Genomic DNA, 7,730 nt, shown 5'->3' on the forward strand with positions numbered 1-7,730 from the left:
TTCTAGTTGCCAATGACACTAATGCTCCCCTCCATCTCAAACTTGGTACAAACCTATGTGATTTCCTAGTGTATTCTTCAAGAGTAAAAGGCATCGATGACCACAATACTTCCTTGCCAGTTTGTACCATCACCTCCGATGTGCCTCCTGCACAGGTTCCTATTGATGCATCTCACTTCAACTCCCTTAACTTTCCCGATGCTCAACAGGATTTAGTTTCTCTATTCAATGCCTTTCGACATGTCATTGCCTTGCCTGGTGAATCCCTAGGTTCGACTGACCTCATTCACCATCACATTCTCCTTCGAGATGGCTCCAAACCTTGCTACATTCCGGGTTATAGAATGCCGCACAGTAAACGTAAAATTATGGACAAGCTCATTGCAGACATGCTTGTCCAATATATTATTAAGTTCTCCATTTCTGAATGGAATTTCCCCTTGTTTGTTGTACCCAAACCAGATGGCTTTTTTCGTCATGTTGTAGATTTTTGAGAACTAAACAAGATCACCATTCCAGAACGAACACCTATTTCTGTCTTACAAGAAATTTTACATTCTATTGGTTAGAATAATACTGTCTTTTCAACTTTAGATCTCATGTCTGGCTATTTCCAGATTCCTCTTACTCCAGAAAGCCGACTCCTGACAGCCTTCTCAACCCCTTCTGGTCATTTTCAATTCAAACGCTTAGCTATGGGTCTAACCTCTGCTCCTTCTGTCTTCACAAGACTTATGCATACTGTTCTTGATGGCTTACTTGGTGATAATGTCTTTATGTATTTGGATGACATCATAGTAGCTTCTAAGTCAATACCAGAACACCTTCAAACCCTTCAACAGGTATTTTCTCGTCTTGCTGATGCCAACCTCAAACTCAAGTTGAGCAAATGCTCTTTCCTTAAGAAAGAAATTCGTTTTCTTGGTCATGTCCTCACTTTTCATAGCATTCTTACTGTTCCTAATAAAGTCAAAGATGTTGCTGACTTCCCTCGTTCCACAGACGTTGAAAACCTTCGCTCCTTTCTTGGACTTTCAGGATATTACCGAAGGTACATCCGGAATTATTCTACTATTGCAGCTCCTCTTACTTCACTGCTAAAGAAAGATGTTCCTTTTCACTGGTCGTCTGCCCAGGAACAAGCTTATGCAGACTTAAAGAAAGCCCTTACTACTGCTCCTGTCTTAGCTTTTCCTGACTATAACTTACCTTTCCTTCTCTTCACTGATGCTTCTCTCCAAGGTCTTGGTGCTGTTCTTATGCAAAAACAAGACACACACCTTCGCCCCATTGCCTTTACCAGCAGGCTCCTTAACAAAGCTGAACGTAACTATTCTGTTACCGAAATTGAAGCTTTAGCGGTTATTTATACTCTTCGATATTTTAAAGAAATTATCCTAGGTTACCTTGTCACAGTCCATACAGACCACCAGGCACTTCTTCAGCTTTTTAAAGGCAAGAACCTGTCAGGGAAACTTGCCTGCTGGTTCTTGACCATTCAGGAATTCAACCCCACCTTCTCTTATGTCCAAGGTAAAGCAATGTTGTTGACACACTTTCTCAGAATGTTACTGTTATCAATTCCCTCCCTCGGCCAGTCACTCTTACTCATGCGCGTATTCATGCAGCTCAAAGATCCGACCCAATGTGGAAACGTGTGTTATTTTCTCTCGAGTCAGGAGATACATCAAACCTTATAGACTTCCCTACCTCCTTGGAACACTTCAGACTCGTCGATGTTGTTCTTTACCACGAAACCACGCTTTCCAACAAGCATGAACCAAACAGACTTGTACAACAACTCGTAGTTCCTTCTGACTTAGTACCTGAAGTTCTGTTCCTTTTCAATGATTCTCCACTTGCTGCACATCCAGGTAAAGACAAATGCTTTACACAGGCCAGACTTCAGTATTTTTGGCTTACTATGAGAAAAGATATTCATGCCTACATTGACTCCTGCCACTCTTGTGCTACCCATAAACGTTATATTCACAGTAAAGTTCCCATTTTGTCATATCCAATCCCTAGCAAGCCCTTTGACATGGTTGCGATTGACCTTCTCAAGATACCACTCACTTCTAGTGGAAATCAGTATCTGTTTGTGTGTATGGACTATTTTTCCAGATTCTGCATCCTTGAACCTGTTCCGGATAAGACTGCTAAAACGATTGCTAAGACCTTCATTGACAAGATTATTTGCCCCTTCACTACTCCCAAAATCCTTCTCTCTGACAATGGAACGGAATTTAACAATGAGATTCTTTCAAATATTTGCAAATCCTTTCAGATAACAAAATGTAATATCATTGCTTACCACCCCAGTTCAAGTGGCCTTGTCGAACGCCAAAACAGAAAGATTCTCAATGTTCTCCGACACCTCGCTTCCCACCTTTATCTCTCCTGGGATCACCATGTCCCTATGATTCAGTCTTGCCTTAACAGTGCCATCAATAGGTCCATATCGGAGTCGCCTCACTTTGTCATCTTCCATATGACCTTCTTGCTTCAGATATAGGTCCTATTTACAACCTTGATGATTTTGTAAAGGTTTCACCTGCCAACTTCAGCACTCTCTTCAAGAGAATTGCTCAATCTCTTTCTCTCGCCAAAGACGAGATGGCCCGTTTTCATAATAAGAATGCGAGAGAGTCTAACGTTGCAATAGGTGACATCGTGTATGCCCTGGACCATTCTCCATTTTCCAAGCTTTCACCAAAATTCCTTGGTCCCTTCCGTGTCCTCGCCTTCGAACCTACTAACAAAGTCAAATTGAAACATCTACATTCAGACACAGAAACCATTATGCACCTGGACAACCTTAAGCTCTTTTCCCGAGGTGTAGACTGCGACACTGAACCTCCGACTCCCTCGACTCCCACTGACGCAAATCCTCCTTCCCTCCCCCCTTCACCTTCACCTGTCCCCCACCCGTATAATCTTCGCAGCCGTAATAATTTTTTTAACCTCCTAACCGTCTAGCTGCCAAAGTGTTTTCCACTTCCGTCCTTTCAAAACCCTTAAATTTCATTAATACATGTGTTCTTGTCTTATGTGTATATTATATCTTCATGTTCATTAATTTATAACTAACTTGAACTGCGTGTTTTTATGTCTGTTCTTACGATGTTGTACAATTTATACATCTCTGAGGTCAGCGACAAATAGTTGGCCGAATATTTATTGTATATATAATAATAGCATTTTGTATCCATGTAGGAAATGCAAGTGATGCGTAATTGGAAGTTTGTGTGTGTATGTTCGTATGTGTGTCAATTTGTTCTCGAAGTTCCAGGAAGAAGTAAATTATCATTCCTGTTTACTTAATTATCATTTCAATTATTGTACCGTTAAAGTGGAATGAATGTGAAAAAGATTATCCTTATACATTATGCTTACTAACTTATCAATTTGAGTGTCCGTTGTTTTCTATATGAAAGGGAATAAATGAAACAAATTGAGCAAATGGTAACCGTAGGATGAATATGCCCAGAGAAAGAGACGCGCAGTGACGCGTAAGTAGTTGTTAGCAGGTTACTGAGTGAGAGGTTGGTACGTATGCAGTGACCAATAAACAGTGACAAGGAACTTAAGATTCTTATTGCTCACTAAACCCATGTTGAGTCTTACACACGACAGTCTGTCATTCCTTTTTCTGTCTTCAGTCTCCATTATCCTTCTTTCTTTTACTTCTCTTATACCCCACCATTTCTCCCTTTCTTTTCTCTCGTCTTTCTTTCACCCAGACTCCGTCTCTCTCCCTTTCTTTTTTTACTTTATTCTATTCTCATTTCTTTATTTGTCCCTACCTCCTTGACTCCTTTATCTTTCTCTCTCTCCCTCTGTGTGTGTGTGTGTGTGTGTGATTTTGTGTGTGTGCGTGATTTTGTGTGTGTGTGTGTGTGATTTTGTGTGTGTGTGATTTTGTGTGTGTGTGGGTGGGTGTGAGTGTTTATGTGTGTGTGTGTGTGTGTGTGATTCTCTCTCTCTCTCTCTCTCTCTCTCTCTCTCTCTCTCTCTCTCTCTCTCTCCGTCTTCTTTGTATTTGCCCTCTTTACTTTTATCTCTTACCTCATCCCTTATGACATTACCTTTCACCCGTTTCCCTTTCTCTTTCTCTTCGCATTGACTTTACCTATCTTCTTACACCTTTTCTACCTCAGTCTTCCTTTCTCTCTCAGCTCAGCTACTTGTCATGCGTCGATATCCAGTAAAAAAAAAAAAAAAAAAAAAAAATATATATATATATATACATATATATACACATATATACATATATACACACATTATATATTTGTATATATATATACATATATATATGTTTATATATACATATACATATTTATGTATATGTATATATATCATATATATATATATTATATATATAAATCCTTTACCTTTGGAACGCAAGTTTCTGCCCTGTTGGTTCGTAGGCCTGTCAAGTGAATGGAGTCTTCTGGAGTGGGACAGAAACAAAGCTTAGGAGGACGGCTCCTGTTTTAAGCTGGGGGTTAATTTCGCGTCAATCTGATACGGGTCACTGGGTACACAACGAAAACGAAGGTTAACAGAAATTTTTGTTTTTATTGCCCCATAGCTCAAGCGAGGTGACGTTAATCACTATTCGCCGTGTGTAGGCAGGGTCCTGTTCTTTTTCTTCTTCATAGGTAACCCTCCGACCTCCTCTCCATACCCGACCAACGTCGAGGATCACCAGATGACTCTTCCACCTGCGTAGGTTCTGTCGAGGTTTTTGTGTTCGGCCATCTTTTCGTATTCATGCCAGGGTGTGTTTGTCAGCTCGGCGGGAAAATTAGGTACGACCTTGATATGGGAAGAGATAGTGAAAGAGAAATTATTAAATGAACATTAAAATGATGAGTCCGCGCAGTCCAAACAAAACCGGGTGCTGTTTTGGTATGCCATCTCATTTATGGCGTGATCTCAAAAAGCAAGAAATGCGTGTAGTGTTAGGTTAAGTTAGGTTAGGTTTAGGTTAGCTTAGGTTAGGTAAGGTTAGGTTAGGTTAGGTTAGGTTAGGTTAGTTTAGGTTAGGTTAGGATCGCATACCAAAGCGAACTCCTAATTTTTGAGATCACGCCATAGATGAGATCGAATACCAAAACAGCACCCAAAACCTGTACATACGCATTGAGGAGGGACTTAAAAACGACGTCATGTCGTCTTTGTTGGGTCCGTGACGTCATATATTGACTTTGTATACCTTAAAGATAATTAAAGAGATAAATAGATAAATAAATTAATAGATAAATAAATAAATAAGAATATGAATTATCGATCTAGTTTCTGGATATGACAGTCAGTATGAAGTTAGTCTGAAACTCTGAAGTCTTCACTTCAAGGCCTACCTAAGTAAAATTGTCTTTCATTAAAGAAAAAAAAAGTTGAATGGGCCGAACGTTGTACACATGGTGGTTTCCCTAGCAGTCTTCCACTATCTAGAATATGATTATTAAAACACATCATGGAACAGAAAATGCTAGGCATACAAAGTCACATTTTTTGTCGTCATAGCTCACATGACGTCATGTCGCTTTCAAACATTCCGTGACGTCACGCACAAGCTCCGCCCTCTTGCGACTGGAGAGACATTGTTTATGTGGAGTTGCTCTGACGCTCTCACAAGGCCTTCCACTTGTTTGCTTCTGCTTATGGATAGATTCCACTGTTCGAATCCCGCCCAGGGCTGAAATAATTTCAGTAGCGCTACGCTGCGGGTCGCTACTCCAGTTCTTGTGGGCGGGGAGTTTGGGTTGTGTGTGGTGTAAGGTCATAGCATTACCCATTGATCGGTCATATATGATCTCTGAGCTCTCTTCCAGGAGGGAAATAGCTATCCATCTTGAGTCCAATACGTGATCCAAGACCATGGTGAATCACACACACACATACACACACACAGAGGCATACATACATACATATATATATATATATATATATATATATATATATATATATATACATATATATATATTATAAATACATATATATATATATATACATAAATATATATATATATATATACATATATATATACAATATATATATAGATATAAATATATATACATATATATATATATACATAAATAGATAAATATATATATATATATATATATACATAAATATATATATATATATATGTATATATAGATGTGTATAATATATATATACATATATATATACATATATATATATATATATATATATACATATATTTATATATATATATATATATATATATATATATATATATGTATATATATATATATACCGAGAAGGAAAGTATAAGTTCATTTCACTAAGTACGTATTAACAGTCGCTTCAGATAACATTCCACGTGTCTGCTATTATTTTTGTTTTGAATATTTTTTTTTTTTACATTCAATTCAATTTTTTTTTTACTATTTCTTCATAAGCTCAGATTTCTTTATTGACTCGATAACTACCACTCGTTTGGTGAGTCAGTATTTGTTTATGAATTCATTTCCTCTTGACTATTGGCATAGATAGGCATAACATTTGCTGGTATGCCTGGGTAGGCACATACAAGTGATTGGACGATATAAAAAATTTCAATGAGTCCTGATACTGTTCTCAACGTCCGATTGCAATACAAACCTAATTCTGTTCCTTCAATGATTATAATTCATGTGATTATTTTCAGGCCTTGCAGATGGATTGGGAAACTATTACTTTATGAAAAAGTATATTTATTAATCGTTTGTTGGAATCGGAAGCTTAGAGCAGTATCGGGACTCGTATCGTAATCGTTTAGATTTTTTATATCGTCTCATCAGTACTACACACGAGGAAAAATTTGACCCACTCAGAGATTTTCATGACTCAAAATTCAAATTCTTTGTCTGACAGTTTTCTTATCTATTCGTTAATATGACCAAACTGTAAGCTAAATAGTACGTAGAAAAATATATCATGCACTCGACAAAAAAAAGTGTTATTGACATAATGAGAACTTTAACTTTAGTCAAAACTTTTGCTCGTGATTGTACATGACCTTGTTTTTCTTGTCAGGAATACAAATTAGGTAAACGACTGCTATGTCTAACCTGCAAAATACCTTTTCATTTTGGCGAAACATAGTTTCCTCTTTATATAAGTTCACATTGTATGAAATGTAGATATATTCACTTTGGTGTACCAGCAGTTTTCAAGCGTAAAAGCTTAGATCCCTCTTTCTCTTCTTTCTTTCAAAGTAGTTCTTCTTAAGACTTCCACTCTGTCCTCTTAGTAGAGACTAAGCATTCCTAGGACCCATAATGTTTTTTTCCAAGTCTTTCTATGTCTTCATCCTGATATGGGCTAAAATATTAGGTCATTACCGGTTTTTACTGCATAGGCATCCAGTGATGGAAAGGCTATGTCTATGTGTGTGTATGTGTACGTTTATGTGTATATATGTGTGTATGTGTACGTTTATGTGTATATATGTGTGTATGTGTGCGTGTATGTATATGTGTATGCGTATAAATATGTGTATATGTATCAGTATTTGTACATCTATATGTATGTGTACGTCTGTGTATACATATGTGTATGTATATGTGTATATGTATGTATGTACATTTGTTGTTTCTGGTAAACGAAAACAAACACACACAAACACACACACACACACACACACACACACACACACACACACACACACACACACACACACACACACACACACACACACACACACACGCGCGCGC

The sequence above is a fragment of the Oratosquilla oratoria genome, chromosome 24, assembly GCF_046742065.1.
Source record: "Oratosquilla oratoria isolate Oo_2021 chromosome 24, ASM4674206v1, whole genome shotgun sequence".
In the NCBI taxonomy this organism is placed as follows: domain Eukaryota; kingdom Metazoa; phylum Arthropoda; class Malacostraca; order Stomatopoda; family Squillidae; genus Oratosquilla; species Oratosquilla oratoria.